At 45.7% G+C, this 19,498-nt stretch overlaps 1 pseudogene; it reads left to right on the top strand.

The window, feature by feature from the left end:
* Positions 1 to 1,473: 1,473 nt before the first annotated feature.
* Positions 1,474 to 10,634, top strand: LOC107114422 (annotated as a pseudogene).
* Positions 10,635 to 19,498: the final 8,864 nt, after the last annotated feature.

Here is a 19,498-nt window from a genome sequence, read left to right on the forward strand (position 1 = left end):
TCTAAATTTTTGATAAATGTGTTATTGTTAAGTACCGGAATATTTTGAAAAAGAAATAGTACTCTAGGTAGTATAACCATTTTGATCGTCGCTACTCTGCCCATAAGGGACAAATGTAGCTTAGACCAATTATCTAGATCTTTTTGGATCTGATTCAGAAGATTATCATAGTTCCCTTGTATGAGTGAACTGGTTCTGTTGGTAATGTTAATCCCTAGATATTTAATATTCTTTTCTATACTAAAATTCGTTGTTTCTTGCAGCTTTTGTTTTGTAACTAGACAACAGTTTTTTGTTAGTATTTTTGTTTTTGATTTATTTATTTTAAATCCCGCTAACTGTCCGAACTCCTGCATCACTTCTAATAACGGTGATATCGATTGTAATGGATTTAGAATAGTAATGGCGATGTCGTCCGCATAGGCTTGGATTTTATACTCTTGGTTCCTAATTCTAATCCCATGTATTTGATCGTTTTTACGAATTAATTCGCATAGGCCTTCCATTGTCAGTATGAATAGAAGCGGGGAAAGAGGGCAACCTTGTCGGGTACCCTTACAAATATCGATCCCTGTCGTCAAGTCCGCATTAATTATTATCCTTGCTTCTTGCTTACTGTATATTGTTTCTATTATATTAAGGAAGTCTGAACCGCATTCTATCTGTTTTAGATTTTGAATCATATAGTCCCAATTGACGTTATCAAACGCCTTTTCGGCGTCTATAAATACTATGGCTAATTGTTTGCTTACGTCAGACTCACAATACTCCAGGATGTTCAGAATATTTCTAATATTATGTTTTACCTGCCGGTTGGGTAAAAATCCTGCTTGATCTGAGTGTATTAGTTGTACTAGCACTTTTCTCATACGTTGGGCCATTATATAGGCATATATTTTGTAATCGACGTTGAGCAAAGAGATTGGGCGATAATTCCTGATCTCTTTTTCATCGGTGCCCTTTTTATGTATTAGTGAGATTGAAGCAGAGTTCCAGGATTCTGGTATTATTTTTTTCCCCGGTATATCATTAACCAACTGTTTGTATATTGGGATAAGCTCGTCTTCAAAAACTGTATAGAATTCAGCGGGTAAGCCGTCAGGGCCAGGGGGTTTGTTTTTCTTTTGATTTCTAATTGCACCCACTATCTCTGCTAATGAAATTTTCTGATTTAAAATTTTCTTTTGGTCCTCATTTAAGATTTTGAGGGACTCATTTTCTGTGCCTTGGAATAGTTCTATTGATATACCATCTACCTCTGGTGATTTGTTTCTCCCCACTGCTCTCAATGCAGCTTTCCATTTACTTTCTAATTCCATTGGTTCTTCTTCATAAGATTCTTCTGGAAAGGAATCTGTCATGTTTTCATCTCCTTAGCATTAGTTATCAGTGCACTGTTCCTGTTTATTCTTAGATATTTCTAATTCTAGATACCTGACTCCCTTGCTGTTGTTTCAGATGTGGGGACGATCCATGAAGATGGAAGCGAAGCTCTCTGAGGCAGAAGGAGCTCCGTCAGAGGAAAGTCAGAGGGCGCAGTGTGCCCAGGAGGATGCCCGAGGTGCCCTGTCAAGTGGTAAGGGTGCCTCGTGCCGAGATGGGATCGGGGCACCTAGTCAAGTTGTTGGGAGAAGGTTCAGGAGAGGAGAAAAGGGGAATGCTTTTGCAGATTACATAGAATGGAGTTCTGGGACACAGAGTGCCATAGGATGTTGTGATGGCTTCTCCGCTTTATTGGGGAGTAGACAGATTCATGGAGGGCCATTCCATTCTTATCTACATTAATTAAAATATGCCTCTTTCACCTTCCTTTCATTAGAGGGTCTCAAGGTAGCTCAGAAAAGGAAAGGAGGTGAAATGAGGGTGCAGCTATTAGCCAAGGTGAATCAATGGAATGTCCACATTCCCCAGACCTGGATGGCCGAGGCTATTCAGATCTCAGAAGCTAAGCAGGGTCTGCCCTGGTTGGTTCTCACATAGGAGACCTCTGAAGAAGTCCAGGGTTGCTATGCAGAGGCAGGCAATGGCATACCACCTCTGGAGGTCTCTTGCCTTAAATATCTTGTAGAGTCACCATAAGTCAGCTGTGACTTCACAGCACTTTTCAAACCCACACACCCCATCTTCTGGGGCAGCATATCTCTGAAACTCCATTGCAAGGGGCAATAGTGTGGGTTCTTGTGCCCCTGCTTAAAGGCTTTCTAGGGGCATCTGGCAGGCCACAGTGAGAAAGAGGATACTGGACTAGGGATACCATGGTACCCCCCGATTTGAGTGTGGAGCATGGGATGGACATGATGTCATGTCAATGTCTTGATTGGCCTAATACCTGGATGTGAAAGCGCATCAGCAGACGCCCTGGAAACCCATGGTAGTACCCTAAAGTTTCCAGAGGCTTGGCTGATGAACTAAAATCACATCTGGGTTTTGGGTTGGATGAGATGGTGACATGTCTTACAAGATGATTTCTGGTCTCCTCTTTTTCTCCTGCCACTCTGGACTCCAGGACGGGTGGGAGGGAGGGCCCAGCAGGCGGGAGAATGGCAGGCCTGGGCTTTTGATCTGTTCCAGCAGGGGTGCTGCAGCCTTTGGAGCTCCAGGGTGCCCAGGGCACCTTTCAAGTCTCACAGAAGGGTTGGCAGCATTTATAACATGCTGAGGCTCATGGGTACCTGGTGCTTCCCTTCCACCTGTCTGACACCTCACTAAAAGTCATTACAAATATTCTTGAGTGTAAAGAAGACAAGGTTTCACAACCCTGGGAACAGGGATGGGTGAAGCAGAATTCAAAGAAGCAAACGCAATAGGAACTGGAGGTTAACATTCATCCTTCCAATTTTGTCTCCCTTGCAGGCAGTGAAGAGAAGTTGTCAACCTGTCGTCTTTTCAGAGGAGTGGAAACGGCTGCTCCACCTCTGGTCCAGGTAGGGGGGGAAGACTGGGGGATAGTCAGGTCCCCCCTCCTTTCTCAAGGGAGGTTTTTGGTCCTGCTGACCGAGGAGAGAGAGGCCCTGAACTCCATTCTCTTTATGCATGTCAAACTCTACATCCCGCACCCTCCCAGAATGCCCCCGTGGAGAGTGTAGTCTCTGCCCGGACTGATCTCTGACGAGGGAACCTGCTTCTCCTTTCAGTCTCCCTTTTCCTTTGAGGAGGTGGCCGTGTATTTCACCGAGGCCGAGTGGGCCTTGCTGGCTCCTGGCCAGAGAGCTCTCTACAGGGACGTCATGCTGGAGAACTACGGGAGCGTGGCCTCTCTGGGTAAGGACCTTTCCTAGGTTCCAAGTGTGCGAATTGCTGCCATTGGGATGATGCATGAATCAAAATATTGAAAAGCAACATGTGGTTCTGAGGACTGCCTGGCTACCTCCCCCCCCCGCCCCGTTGGGGGCCTCAAGGAGGTGGGAATGGCACTGGAAACGATGGTTCAGCATGGCCAGTGTGGTGGCGCTCACCCAAGCCAGAGAGGGTGTCCTGGCCTGTGGCCGAGGCGGGGCTGAGAGGCCCTCAGAAAAGACTCTGTGGAAGGGACCAGATCCCAATTTCTCAGTTGCCAGCCTTTACAACATGCCCTTCCCCGAGATGGGATTACGGCCATCCGCTCTGACTGTGATCTGTAAAGGATCCATCCCCCTTACAGCGTTTAGGATTCTGGTCTTTGATCCTGACCATGTTTCTGTCTTTCCAGAAGAATTTTTCTTCTTCCTTGGATTTCTTCCCTTCCCCACATAGGAATGATCTCTCTCTTTCTCTCTCTCTCTGAGACAAAGAAGCCACGAATGGAACAGAGAGTATGGTGGAGAAAGACCAAGGCCTTGTGTTCAAAGAATGGCTGGAGGGTTTCTCAGGAAGATCTCAAGAGACCATTTCCTTCCCAAATGAACTGATTGCAAGTGAGTATCCTTCCCGGTTCTGTCATAAGAACAGGCTGCACTACCGCTAAATACAGGATATTCCTGGAAAGTGTGTGTGTGGGGGGGGTTTACCTGAGAACAGCCCTGCTGGACAAGGCCAAAGGCCCATCTAACCATTCCTGCAGCAGTCCCCTGGATGTCTTCAGGCCTTCCTATTAGGGGGAGATGGATTTGAATGCTTTCTTTGGAGCTGTCCTACCTTGCAGGGGTGGCCTGCAGCGGATAGTCCGACCAGTTAACACTGCCACCCCAAGGGCAAGGGGCTTACGGCAAATCACACAGCACCCTCTGTTGTGGTGACAGGAATCAGTCCTCACCCCAAGAGGGCGGGATCGTGTGTTCTTGAAGAGATTCCTACTGAAAGTGTCAGCCCAGTAAAGACAGAGTCAGGTTCTCAGTTGAAGCACAGTTTGTTTGAGCCACAACAAGATAGAGAAAGCACTTTAGACACCTTCCGTCTCCCCAAGAGGCAAGCAACTAGCTCCCAAAGGCTAAGTCCCTTCCAGCCCCTTGAGGCAGGAAACCATCTGCCAAAGAAAAGCACAAACACAGAGAGAAAAGCCAGGAATATCTGTCCATGCAATGTGCTCCGATCCCCGAGTTTCTCCAAGACCGGCCAGCACCATCTCCCCCTGTCCACAGGGAAGAGGGTTGACAGCAATGAGAACCCTCTACTGCTCTAAGGGTCTGCCAAACTTAACTTCCCCACGTTTAGATTCCATCACCCTGGTCATGCTGAACACCTGGATAACTACAGGCTTGCTGTGCGCTCACTGCGTCTTTCAGGTGTTTTGGGAGGATGGAACAGGACAGACTTCTCTGGGGTCTTATCTGGCCTTTTTGACTCTGTGTGCTCCTCTGGGACAGGCTTCCAGAAGACCTTGCGCTTCTATAACAAGTTAATGACCTGGAGGCCTGATAATCAGTCTTCTGGCTATCTCTTGCTGACAGTTCTTTCCGGGGAGACAGGCTATCTCTGCGCTTCTAGGAAAGGCAGAATTACCTGCATGATTCAGACATGGCTATGCTTTAGACAAGAGCTAAGATGCAAGCTCAGAAATAGCAAGAAAATGGCTCTGGCCTTGAGACAGGTGCCCCTACACTGCAAGGTTGATTTTCTCATCTGTCATTACCTGCCTTCTCCCCAACAAATGACACCTTTTCCAAAAACCATGGGGGTCCCCTTTGAACTATGGGGTTCACTTGGTGAGCTCCTGGCTTCTCTCCTCTCTCCAGAAAATATGTATTTTGGGGAGGCTGAAAACCAGCTTCGCCTGGCTCTATTGACAACTGGAAGGAAACTCTCAGTGCAAGTGCAGCATTGGATGTCTTGATATTGTATTGTATTTAATCATCAACTGCAGAGAGTCAAAAATCAAAAAGCACAGCAAGTCAACTGGGAACACTGAGGCAACAATTTTTTGCCACTTTCCCCCTTAAAACACATAAGGGGAGTTTGGGGTGGGGAGGGACAGTCAGAATATAAAAACAGCTCTACGGGAGGGCCTGGCAGAGTTAAGATGTGGCCAGCATCTCAGTTTGGGAGGAAAGATGATTGGATAACAGAAATGCTCACCCCATTCCTTAGCAGTGCCTGACTGGTGCCTTGGCTTCTTGCCTGGGTGATGATTGAAACTCTTTCTTTATTCCAGGAGCAGATGTAGAGGAGACAGCTGGGGAGTTCCAGGGGTTCTCTTTGGGAAAAGTCAAGAATGAAGATGCCGAAGGACACTTTGGAGATGGACCCCAGAGGCAGAAGGGAAGCCAAGCATGTAAGAGGAGGGATAAGTCCATTCCTTGCTGAGGAGGGGGTTTCCGTGAAATCCCAGTCCAAGAAGAAGGGTCAATCAAAAAGAGAAGGGACAAAGGCCTCTATCCTGAGAATCCACTCCAGGGAAAATGAGAGTGTGGATTTGACAAAGTCAGGGAATGAACATCATTTTGCAGATACAAATTCCCTTAGGAGAGAAACCGTATAATTGTGTGCAGTGTGGAAAGAGCTTCAGTCAGAAAACAACCCTTACTTCACATTCTTCTAACAGGATCTCTTTTTTTATTCCAGCAGGGGATGATCACAGGAATGAGGAGGATGAGAAACTGCATCCTCTATCACCAGATGAAGTGAAGAATGAAGACTTGAGAGGAAACTTCAGAAAACAAGTTGGACCTGAGAGGCAGAAAAGAAGCCACATCATCAAGAAGAGGAGTAAATCCATTCCTTGCCAAGGGGGGGATTTCCAAGTAGCAATTCAGATGGTGAAGGAGACATACCAGTGCTTGGCGTGTGGAATGAACTTCTCAGATCAATCCCACTATAAAATCCATGTACAAATGCACAGTGGAAAGAAGACCCATCGATGGCTGGAGTATGGAAAGACCATAATTTGCAGAGCAGAGTTCCTTAGACATCAAAGAACACGTAGAGGAGAGAAACCTTATAGCTGCTCACACTTTGGCAAGAGATTCTCCGAGGAATTGCACCTTGTTCGACACCAAAAGATTCATACAGGAGGGAAGCTATTTATTTGCTCAGAGAGTGGAATGAAGTTCTCTGTGGTAGGAAAAGGTAATGTATCTTTTCCAAAGCACAGTATAATGAATGCATGTAAATGCTTTTGGTGTGGAAACTACTTCAAATACAGATCACAGCTCCTTGTGCACCAACGAATCCACCGAAGGGAGAAGCCTTTTGAATGCTCAGAGTGTGGGAAGAGATTCAGTCGCGGTGGCCATCTTCAAGAACATCTAAGAACCCACACAGGGGAGAAGCCTTTTGAATGCTCAGAATGTGGGAAGAGATTCAGCTGCAGTGGCCATCTTCAAACTCATCTAAGAACCCACACAGGGGAGAAGCCTTATGAATGCTCAGAATGTGGAAAGAGATTCAGTTGCAGTGGCACTCTTCAAACTCATCTAAGAACTCACACAGGGGAGAAGCCTTTTGAATGCTCAGAGTGTGGGAAGAGATTCAGCGAAAGTAGCACTCTTCAAAAACATATAAGGACCCACACAGGGGAGAAGCCTTTTGAATGCCCAGAGTGTAGAAAGAGATTCTGTCAGAGTGGTGCACTACAAGAACATCTAAGAGCCCACACAGGGGAGAAGCCTTATGAATGCTCAGAATGAGGAAAGAGATTCAGTCGCGGTGGCACTCTTCAAGAACATCTAAGAGCCCACACAGGGGAGAAGCCTTATGAATGCTCAGAATGAGGAAAGAGATTCAGTTGCAGTGGCCATCTTCACAGTCATCTAAGAACCCACACAGGGGAAAAACCTTTTGAATGCTCAGAGTGTGGGAAAAGATTCGGTTGCAGTAGCCATCTTCAGAATCATCTAAGATCCCACACAGGGGAGAAGCCTTTTGAATGCTCAGAAAGCCTTTTGAGTGCTCAGAGTGCGGAAAGAGATTCAGTCGCAGTGGCCATCTTCAAAATCATCTAAAAACCCACACAGGGGAGAAGCCTTTTGAATGCTCAGAGTGTGGGAAGAGATTCAGTCACAGAGGCACTCTTCAAAATCATTTAAGAACTCACACGGGGGAGAAACCTTTTGAATGCTCAGAGTGTGGGAAGAGATTCAGTCGCAGTGGCAATCTTCAAGAACATCTAAGAACCCACACAGGGGAGAAGCCTTTTGAATGTTTAGAGTGTGGGAAGAGATTTAGTCACGGTGGCACTCTTCAAGAACATCAGAGAACCCACACAGGGGAGAAGCCTTGTGAATGCTCAGAGTGTGGGAAGAGATTCAGTCACAGTAGCGCTCTTCAAAATCATGTAAGAACCCACACAGGAGAGAAGCCTTTTGAATGTTCAGAGTGTGGGAAGAGATTCAGTCGCAGTGGCAATCTTCAAGAACATCTAAGAACCCACACAGGGGAGAAGCCTTTTGAATGTTCAGAGTGTGGGAAGAGATTCAGTCGCAGTGGCACTCTTCAAAATCATCTAAGAACCCACACTGGAGAGAAACCTTTTGAATGCTCAGAGTGTGGGAAGAGATTCAATCACAGTGGTGCTCTTCAAAATCATCTAAGAACCCACACAGGGGAGAAGCCTTTTGAATGCTCAGAGTGTGGGAAGAGATTCAGTCGCAGTGGCACTCTTCAAGTTCATGTAAGAACCCACACAGGGGAGAAGCCTTTTGAATGCTCAGAGTGTGGGAAGAGATTCAGTCGCAGTGGCACTCTTCAAAATCATCTAAGAGCCCACACAGGGGAGAAGCCTTTTTAATGTTCAGGGTGTGGGAAGAGATTAAATAGTTCTCTTCAAGAACATATAAGAACCTGTACGAGAATTTTGGGGGTCCCAGCTGCTCTCATGGATTCCTAACCCCTTTAGGGTTCTTTCCTATGTGTGGGTGGAGTCAGGCCTCCAGAGTAAGAGAAACACAGTGATGTTGTACAAATAGATTCCCATGCCAAAAAGAGAAGTCAAAATGAGGAGGAATGTTCATTGATTATTTAATTGCAATTAAAAAATTGAAAACAGTTAGGCCAAAGCAGCCTATCAAAAATTGACTGCTTTCTGAGCAATATCAGGTCGTACATAAATTTTATACCCCGAATGACAAAGTCAAATAGATAACATCCAGAAATCATAATTGGTTACAAAATGTCAGGGCATCATCTGAGTAGTCATTTATTCATTGGTCAGTTACAGGAAAAGATGTGCCTACATGATGTCGTAAATGTTTATTTAACCTCACCTTATTAATATTACCCAAGGATTCTTCATACCCAAACAGAAGGTGTTGTTTGGGGAGGGTGGGGTATAAATATGAACAATAAATAAATATAAATAAATATGAAATTAAAGCTCTTGTTGACCCAGACACTGCAGAGGTTTTACCCCAAACAACTAGAACCATGAACTCTATACTTCAGGCAAATACATCTACTGAAAAACCCATCTTCTGCTGTACTAGCAGTACTGTACTCAAAATCTCTTAAAAACACCAGCCAGATAGCTATTTTATCCAAGCAATTTGAAGAAGAAGAGATTGGATTTATACTCCGCATTTCTCTACCCAAAGGAATCTCAGAGCAGTTTACAAACTCCTTTCCCTTCCCCTCCCCACAACAGACACCCTGGAAGGTAGGCAGGACTGAGAGAGCTCTGACAGAAACTGCTCTTTTTCAAGGACAGCACTGACAGAACTATGGCTTGCCCAAGGTCATCCAGCAGCTGAAAGTGGAGGAGTGGGGAATCAAACCCCGGTTCTCCCAGATTAGACTCCGAGGGGGGGGGGGAATGTTTCTTGTCTGCTAGCATCAGCTAAAAAAAGACACTTACAAAGGAGAGGCCTTACCACCTAATAGGCTTCTATCAAACCCTAATAAAATCTTAATATAAAAATCCATAAAACCAGAAAAATGTAAGTATATGAATAATCTGAATTAAAAATAATTACAGTAAAAATACAAAATCATTACATCCATGCTACAGTGAGAACAGTTGCCTTGAACTAAAAGTATTTATGAACTCTAAAACCATACACAAGTAAAACTTAATAGCATATATTCAGTATCAATACCCAATAGCATATAGAAACTTCACAGTGCTCGATATAGTGTACACTTCAGAAAGAACAAGGAATTCCTGGACTGTGGACCAAGATCTCACTCAAGCCTAGGTGGGGTGTTGGCCAAACAGCTTCGAACAAAACCCAAAGCCTCCTTTTTAAACTCTCTTCAGCCAACAGGAATCAAGGGAGGAGTCAATTAAAATATACCAACCTTGCCAGATACCAACCCATCCTAAATTGGTAAGATGAACTTTTGCTAACATGAACTTTTGCCCAGATAGATTTTACTAATTGTGATGTCAAAAAGACCTAGACAGATAGGCTTTGGGCCCAGCACTTGTTAGGCCATGGAATGTGCATTCAGGCAAAGGTACATCTACAGGGCAAGGCTTTAGTTTTTATGCCTAGGCTGCCAGCAAAAGAGAAAAGTCTTATGGGACTTCTGAACCAAGAAACCAAAGTGAGCTATAGGAAAACTTACATAGTATAGAAAAACACAAAGGCCCAGGCTTATTGAACCCCGATTTCTGCTAGAGAACCCACACAAGGGAGAAGCCGTTTGAATCCTCATAGTGTGGTAAGAGATTCAGTGCAGTGGCATCCAAGAATCCACACAGGAGAGAAGCCTTTTGAGTGCTGAGTGTGGGAAGAGATTCAGTCAGAGTAGCCATGTTCCAAATCATCAAAAAAAAAGAAACCCACACAGAGGAGAAGCCGTTTGAATGCTCAGAGTGTGGTAAGAGATTCAGTGCAGTGGCATCCAAGAATCCACACAGGAGAGAAGCCTTTTGAGTGCTGAGAGTGTGGGAAGAGATTCAGTCAGAGTAGCCATGTTCAAAATCATCAAAAAAAAAAGAAACCCACACAGAGGAGAAGCCGTTTGAATGCTCAGAGTGTGGTAAGAGATTCAGTGCAGTGGCATCCAAGAATCCACACAGGAGAGAAGCCTTTTGAGTGCTGAGAGTGTGGGAAGAGATTCAGTCAGAGTAGCCATGTTCAAAATCATCAAAAAAAAAAAGAAACCCACACAGAGGAGAAGCCGTTTGAATGCTCAGAGTGTGGGAAGAGATTCAGTCAGAGTGGCTTGCTTCAAGAGTATCAAAGAATCCACACCATGTAACTGCTTAGCTCAGAGGTATTGAATTCATTTGTTACAAGGGTCGGATCCGATATAATTTTACTTTCTTGATCTGAGTAACGTGCGCCATAAAATGTAATGTCAGGTACCAGAGATATAAACTTCAGAAAGGACTCCGGAAACCCAATTAATGGTATTATTTTTTACTCAAAATATAAACATTCTTAAAACGTGTATTTCCCTCTTCCTCTGAATCATTGCATCAAAATCTGGAGGCAATGTTTGTGCTTTAGCAATCTTGAGTATGCTGTTTAGGTGTGTATCCGTACGCTGAGAACGTACTTTTGATTTATTGACATTCATTTACAGAAAAGAGCTGTTCACAGACATAGATAGAATTTTAGAAGCAAAAGCCTTAAGGTGGGGGTAATTCAGACCCCCAAACTGGTAAAATTTCCTAATGCCCACTTCAAAAAGATTATCCTTCAACCCACAACATTACACTGCTCCCCCACCTACCTGCAATTTGTGGCATCCATTCATTGGTAGGTTGGGGGAAAGAAAGAAAAGGGGCTGTTCAGCAAAGAAGATGATGAAGGGTGGGTGAAATTTTCATAGCATGTCAAAGACTTTGTCCTGTGGGGCCCCTGTTTTAAGTAGATAGATGAGATTCCCTTTAAACCGATGGGTATGGAGTTTAGCTGTACCCCATCTAACTCTCCAATAGGAACAAGTGCCTTTTGATGTTTTATAAGGTTGACAGAATGCAGTGGGCCCAAGGTCACAAGCAAGTTTTCCGGCAGAATGGCATTTGAACTTTGATTTCCCAGATCCTAGCCTAAAGCTCTAACTAGTATACCATACTCGCTGTCATTCTTTTCTTTTTTTTATTTCAAACTTTTATTTTTGGATATAACAACATATTCAACATTACACTTCAAATAACATATATCCATATCTCTTATCTCCTCCCCCCCCCTTGGTGGCTTCCCGCAATGCTCCTCCCTCCCTTCCCTCTTTTATTTCTGTTATCTTTTCACATTTTAATTCTTAAGTTTCAAGGTAACAATATTTGCTCTATTTGTTCAATACCTTTATATATTTCTGCTCTTAATAATTATCAAAACAAAGTAAATTATGTTTTACATCCCAATTTTTTTCTAAATATTCTTTAAAGTCTTCCCACTCTTCATAAAATTCTTGATCTTCTTTGTTATTAAGTTTCTTTGTTAATTTGTCCATTTCAGCCATGAATAACACTTTCTGTATCCGTTCCCCTTTTTCTGGTATTGTCTTGTTTCCAAGATTGTGCATAAGTCATTCTAACAGTGGTAATCAAATACCACAGCAATCTCTTTCTTGTTACATTTACTTCTTCCATCTTAAGTCCCAGAAGTAAAATCTCCGGTTCTTTTTTAAAGCCGGAGTCTCAGAGTGGCTTACAGTCTCCTTCCCCTCCTCTCCCCACAACAGACACCCTGACCTAAGGTCACCCAGCTGCTGCTCCTTGTGGCGCAGTGGGGAATAAAACCTGGTTCTCCAGATTAGAGCCCGCTGCTCTTAACCACTACACCTAACCGAGGCAGTCCCAATCGAGTGAGTCAGAAAATGAAGCTCAGCAGGCCTCAAGCATGACTTTGTTGTCCCTGAACACAACTAACAAGCACAAGAAACTACACCCACTTCAGCAGTTCTCCAAAACTTCAGGTGCTGGAGAGGTCCAAACAACCTCAGCTGAAAGGCATAAGAACATAAGAGATGCCAATGTTGGATCAGGCCAAAGGCCCATCCAGTCCAACACTCTGTGTCACACAGTGGCCAGAAATACCAGTGCCACCAGGAGGTCCACCAGTGGGGCCATATAAATTGAAGAGAAAGGGAGATAAAATACAGGGCTAGTGTTAGGAGAGGCCCAGAATAGGCAGGGCCCCCCCAGACCATGTCTAGGGGAGAAACACTCGGCTTTTTTGACTAACAGAGCATACAGTCTTTCTTAAGGAGGATAAGAACATAAGAGACGCCAATGTTGGATCAGGCCAAAGGCCCATTCCATCCAACACTCTGTATCACACAGTGGCCAGAAATACCAGGTGCCATCAGGAGGTCCACCAGTGGGGCCAGGACATTAGAAGCCCTCCCACTGTTGACCCCCCCCCCCCAAGCACCAAGGAGACAGAGCATCACTTGCCCCAGAGTCCCTATCTATATTTTGTGGCTAATAGCCACTGATGGACCTCTGCTCCACATGCTTATCTAATTCCCTTTTGAAGCCATCCATGCTTGTAGCCTCCACCACTTCCTGTGGCAGTGAATTCCATGTGTTAATCATAAGAACATAAGAGACGCCAATGTTGGATCAGGCCAAAGGCCCATCCAGTCCAACACTCTGTGTCACACAGTGGCCAGAAATACCAGTGCCATCAGGAGGTCCACCAGTGGGGCCAGGACATTAGAAGCCCTCCCACTGTTGACTCCCCCCAAGCACCAAGAAGACAGAGCGTCACTTGCCCCAGAGCCCCTATCTATACCTTGTGGCTAATAGCCACTGATGGACCTCTGCTCCAGATGCTTATCTCATTCTCTTTTGAAGCCGTCCATGCTTGTAGCCTTCGGACACATTGCACCTTTTTCAAAGAGTGATTGAGAACTGCAAGGCTCCGTTAACCCCCATGCCTCTGAGGATTCACGCTTCAATGCCCCCATTATGGAGAAAAGCAGCCACTGCACGTTGCATCCCGTGTTCCCTCTAAGCTGAGTTAGTGTGAGCTAGCTCACAGTTTTTTAGCCTCCAGCTCACACAATTTTTGTCTTAGCTCAGGAAGGGATGGCTCCAGAGCAAACTGATTTATACAGTGGCCAAATTACTTGCTCACCACTTTAATGCTAGTAGCTCACAAAGTAGAATTTTTGCTCACAAGACTCCACAGCTTAGAGGGAGCATTGCATCCCATGTTTTCACAAACTCTGAACTCAAAATAATTCAAGAGCAGACCCTCCCTGCTGTGAATGACGCTTGACTTAATTTAGAGATCTCATGGCAGGACAGCACATATTTTTTTCACACTGTGAACCCTGCGTCTTCGGCGCTCTCCGAATCACGCCACGGGGCACTGCATTCTCGCTGGATCCCCATGGGTGGGCAAAGGAGTGCTCAAGATGTCTCTTATTTATGACCCAGCCTGTCACCCCTTCAATATACTCCCAATGTCCATCTCCCTGCAGAAATGGGGAGGCTGAGGCTTTCCCTTACGGCAGTTTAAAAATGTCTTCTATACAGTTGGCAGCAGTGTCCAAGCCTTGGGTACAAAGCCCACATTTCCTGCTGGATATACCTGTATTAAAGGTCTCGTTACTCACAAAGAGGAATTTGTTTTATGGGAAAGGAAATTTTCCCAGCACAAGGTGTTGCAGCCCAGCATGCTGAATTGCTGGTGGTTCTGGAAGCGGCGAAAGCTGCCCCTTCATGTGCCCTTGTAGCAATCTGTACAGATACACACTAATTACGTTTTGGAAGCAATATGGGCTTCTGTGATTCCAGGGGCAAGCCAATCAAAGCCAAACGGACCTGGTAATGATGAGCTAGGTTTGCCAAGTCCCCCTGGGGGGCAGGGAAACCCCCGCCCCAGAGGCCCGTTCCCCGCCACCGGCGGATCGGGCCCCAGGGGGCACCCCACCCCGGCGAGCGCGCCACCGGAAAGTGACGTTATGACGCCGGGCATGCTGGGGGCGGGGCCAGGGTCATCCGAGGGAAAACGCTATGGTTTTCCCTCGGATGGTCGTGCCCCCGCCCCCAGTGTGCTCGGCGTCATAACGTCACTTCCTGGTGACGTGTGTGCAGCGCATGCATGCTCCAGCCGCGGACCTGGAGTCCCCCGGTAAGAAGATTTTTCCACTTGGCTACCCTATGATGAGCTGACCTCTTATGAGAGGAAGCAACTTTATGTTTACCTTGTATGTAGAATTGTATAATTATTACATAATTTTTTTTTAAAAAAAGTAAAAGCACATCAAACTCGGGGTGATTTCCAGACTTACACCTGTGTCTTAAAGGATGGTTGATATTAGGAAGTGAAGAATATAAGAGAAGCTGGTTCAATCAGGCCACTGGCCCATACAGTCCAATACTCTGTGTCACACAGTGCCCAAAACCAGTTTGGATCGATAACATCTAATGGAGGAGGCCATGGTAGGCCCGGGGTGGAGAAGGTATGGCGGTGGGACAAGGTGGTGGAAGGGAAGGAGATGGAGACATACGGAGGCTTGTTCTCCTTCCTACCTTTGTCCCATCTCGAGAGATACCAGGTGTGGGGTAGGAAAAAAGACCCATCTTGGCACTAGGACTCTCCCAGTTTGTATCGACTCCCACCCATCAAGCAGGCCATGTGTTGGGCCTTATTTCTGGTGTGGCGACAGGTGTGGATGTGGAAGCTGCTGAGGCAGTGCCATGGTCAGGCCACTTCACCCTAAGGGCTCGTCTAAGTAGGCTGAACCCTCCTTGTTTAGGTGGCAAGCGGATTTATGCTTGCCCATGGAGTTGAATGGACCCCATTAGGTTCCAGGAAACTCTGTGGGATCTGATGCCCACTGGAGATTCGTTAAATGAGCTTGTGGAGGATTGGCATAGCCGACTCTCCAAAACCATTGACGAGATCGCTCCCCGGCACCCTCTCCACCCTTGTGCCAAACTAGCTCCGTGGTATACCCCGGAGCTGTGGAGGATGAAATGAGAGCTGACAACACATTTAAAGATAAAATTGCTTTCTTTCCACCTCTCTCTCCCACTTTTCCCCATCCCTCCCCCATCTATTTGCTTTCTTTCTATCTCTTTCTTTTCACCTTTCTCCCTTCCTTTCTCTTTTCCCTTTTTCCTCCCCCTCCCTCTTCTATTTGCTTTCTTTCTCTCTCTCTTCCTTTCGTCTTCCACCTCCCTCTATCTATTTGTTTCATTTGTTTCTATTTGTCTTTCTCTCTCCTCTTTCCATCTTTCATTCTTACTCCCTTCTTTCCATCCTCCCTCCCCCTCCCTCATCTATTTGCTTTCTTTGTTTGCTTTCTGTGTTTTCTATTTGCTTTCTTTGTTTCTCTCTCTTTCTCTCTCCTCCTTCCTTCCTCTCTCCCCATCTATTTGCTTTCTTTCCACTTTTATTTCTCTTTTTCTCCCTCCCCCCTCATTTGGAATACTGTGTGCAGTTCTGGTCACCACACCTTAAAAAGGATATTATAGCTTTGGAAAAAGTGCAGAAAAGGGCAACTCGAATGATAAAAGGGTTGGAACACTTTCCCTATGAGGAAAGGTTAAAGCGCTTAGGGCTCTTTAGCTTGGAGAAAAGACGACTGAGGGGTGACATGATCGAGGTTTATAAGATTATGCATGGGAAAGAGCAGGTAGAGAAAGAGGTACTTTTCTCCCTTTCTCACAATACAAGAACTTATGGGTACTCAATGAAATTGCTGAGTGGTCGGGTTAGAACGGATAAAAGGAAGTACTTCTTCACCCAAAGAGTGATTAACACTTGGAATTCACTGCCAAAGGAGGTGGTGGTGACTACAAGCATGGACGGCTTCAAAAGGGAATTAGATAGGCATATGGAGTAGAGGTCCATCAGTGGCTATTAGCCACAAGGTATAGATAGGAACTCTCAGTCTGGGGCAAGTGATGCTCTGTCTTCTTGGTGCTTGGGGGGGGCAACAGTGGGAGGGCTTCTGGTGTCCTGGCCCCACTGCTGGACCTCCTGATGGCACTGGTATTTCTGGCCACTGTGTGACACAGAGTGTTGGACTGGATGGGCCTTTGGCCTGATCCAACACTGGCTTCTCTTATGTTCTTACGTTTTATCTTTTCACCTCTATCTCTCTCTTAGACCAATAAATATCATTAGCAAACAAATATCATTGGGCAAATATTATCAGTATCTGGTTTTACCCCTTTTGTTTTTATTTTTGGCAGTCTCATTTAATGTTAATAAAAAGCAAATGTGCATATTTTCCAATCGAAACAGGGGTGTGTGATATTTGTTCGTGTCTTGCGACTCTCAGACAGCTGACGTTTATTCTGTCTGGCTCTTACCTTAAGCAAGGTTTGGCCACCCCTGCCCTAACACTTCTCCTGCACTAGGATTTACCCTCCCTCTCCTAAACCCATGAGGGTGAATGCCAAACCCCCCAAAGGGGTGAGGGGCAAAGGCAGGAGAAAGCTAAGCCGGGGCACCCTCCATTTCCCCAAACTCCCCCCTCCGCACGAGTCACATGTTGTCCCCCACCCCCCATCGAGGGCCCGACCCCACTTTCCCCAACACGAAAAGGGAGCAATTCCCAAACCCAATCCCAGCTAAGGGAGGGGCTCTGCCTAGGGAACTCCGAGGGGAATCCCGCAGATGGAGAAGGGAGGGGTGGGGCAGGGAAAATAAAAGCCTTTTGAGGGGGGGGAGGGCTCTGAGAATTGTGGCATTGAATGGGAATGACATAGAACAGTGATGGCGAACCTTTTAGAGACCGAGTGCCCAAACTGCGACCCAAAACCCACTTATTTATCACAAAGTGATAAATTTAACCTGAATACTGAGGTTTTAGTTTAGAAAAGAACAACTCATACATTAACTTAAGATGATCCAAACAAAGTAAGGAAAGCAATCCCAAATGCTTTCATTATTTAAATATTTGGCAGAGAATTCGACAGTTTAATGATGGTCTGGGCCTGGCTGGGGCGATGGCACACATGCCCACACAGAGGGCTCTGAGTGCCACCTCTGGCACCCGTGCCATAGGTTCGCCACCACTTGACATAGAAGCACCGCTTCTTCCCCTGTTTGCATCACTGGTGCAAATCCATTTCTGCCATCAAAGGTGGTGGTCAGACGGCAACCTTAACGCCATCTGCAAACGCTGCTAAATAATCTGTTTGTCCCTGAGACAGAGTTTGTTTGATCACACATTCCATCCTGGACCTGCCACAATAACGCGATGAATTGATCAGCCGCCTTCGCCCCCCCCCCTTAAACTATGAGAGCAAATCCAATACCTCATCCCACTTCCAAGATAGTCCTCTCACACCCGCCATGTTTTCAGTTTTCCCGCCCAGGAAAACCGTTGGGATACGTCTGAGGAAAAAACAAGTTCCGGGGATGAGCTCTAGGGCAATACCGGCTGGTGCAATGCAAGGGACTATTTTACCCTAGAATTCACCTTGGCACTTGGAACGGAGAGGACTTTTTAAAATGATTTTGTGAACAAGCAGATAAACAAGGGGGAATTGTGTTAGACCAACCGGTTGGGTGACCGAGCACCAACATGGAGTTTCACAGCCATCGGTCATATATGCGCATATGTGCATCTCACTAAGCCTTTAAAAATGGCTGAAGCCGGGGACTATCCCCAACTGCATGATTGCGTGACAGAGTGATCAGACATCTAGAAAGGCACACCAAACCTGTAGAGAACTGTTTGAACCGGACTTAACCAGGTACCTATTTAATCCAATTCAAACACAGATGCCCATGGGATGCTGACTCCTCAATAATGGGGGGCAGATGTTGATGTCTGAACATGCATTTTTAATCCCTCAGTTATTAGTACCAAAGCTGGATCAAAATGCATGTCTGACCGACTGGAAGTCTGGCCCAGTGGGAAGTGGCCCTGGTTCTGATCAGACCCGCTTTGGGTTGCTGGGCCTGAGCTCCTTTCGGTTTGCTTTTCCCTTTTTTTCAACAGCCTGGGATTCCCCTAGGAGAGTAGCCCTCTGCGGAGTTAATCCAGAGGAATCCCACTGAGCTGCATTCTGGGGCGCCCCTAAGGGCTGCCGGGCCAAAGTTGAAAAGTACTGGGTTTGAAACATGGAGAACTCGGACTACGACATGCGTTCAGACGCATTTATTGTACTTCACACAAGACATACATAACGGCTCTGCAAGGCCAACTATATACACACCCACCTGGCACACCTTAGTTCCATTGGAGGTTTGAATTTCCCCCCAAGGGTGCTATTGGTGGACTCTAGGTGGACTAGGATCCTAGGTCCCCTTTGTGTTTGGGAACCAAGCTCCTGTTTTAACCGCGGACCCCTAGTGGCGGTCTATGTACATAACAGAAGTCCAGCCCAGCAGGGGGACGGTGGTCCGGGGCTGCTCTCAAAGGGGAGGGCGGGAGGAGGAGCCTCCTCTTTCCTGGGCCTGCAGCTCTGAAGGGGTTAAAGGAGCTGAGCTGTTGGCTAGAGAGGCTGATGGAGGGAGGAGGTGCATTTCTGGGGAAACCTTGTTGGCTTCTGAGCGAGGAAAGAGAATAGGGAGGGTGTAATGATTCCTTGTTTTGTGTGTGTGTGTCTCTTTAAAAGTTTGGTTGCATGGCTGTGGTAGATAGACTAGAGTGGTTGAGAGAGGCAAGTGTGGTATGATTGGTGGTTGACAGAGAGGGGGAGGGGTTTGGGAAGTGAATTTGGGTGGATGAGTATGTGAGTCAGTCAGGAGTTTCCGTTACAAGTTGACAGTTGATGTACACAGGCAGTTCTGTGTTGAAGCAGTTAGAAGCGGACAGCTGAGGTTGTTCAGTGATAAAGAGAAAGAGAGCTGAAAGCTGAGTGTATAGGAAAAAGTAAAGTAAAGTTTAAGTGAAGAAAAGTTAAAGGAAAGTCTGAGTGTCATAACAAACTGGAGTGAAACAGTGAACATATATGGCATTGAGATAAACAAGTGTTACAAAGTTACATGAAAAGATCCCTGTCAGTGAGGGAGAAGAGTGTGTGTGATACCAAAGCAATTGTTCATTATTTACACATTACTAGGTACATTGTACCACCCTCTTATTTAGTATTTATTTCAATAAATCCTCCTTTACCCAAGTTTATACCAGCTCTGAATGAAATACTTCTCAGGACCACATAGTTCCTTGTGAGCCTTGAACTCGGTCTACCAAACCAGTAAGAGCAAAAGTAAAAGCATAAAAGTTTGGAAATCCTTAAAATTTCCTGGTGGCAGCAGAATCTACCCTATTAAAC

The sequence above is a fragment of the Gekko japonicus genome, unplaced genomic scaffold (assembly GCF_001447785.1).
Source record: "Gekko japonicus isolate JY-2015 unplaced genomic scaffold, Gekko_japonicus_V1.1 scaffold2271, whole genome shotgun sequence".
Lineage (NCBI taxonomy): Eukaryota > Metazoa > Chordata > Lepidosauria > Squamata > Gekkonidae > Gekko > Gekko japonicus.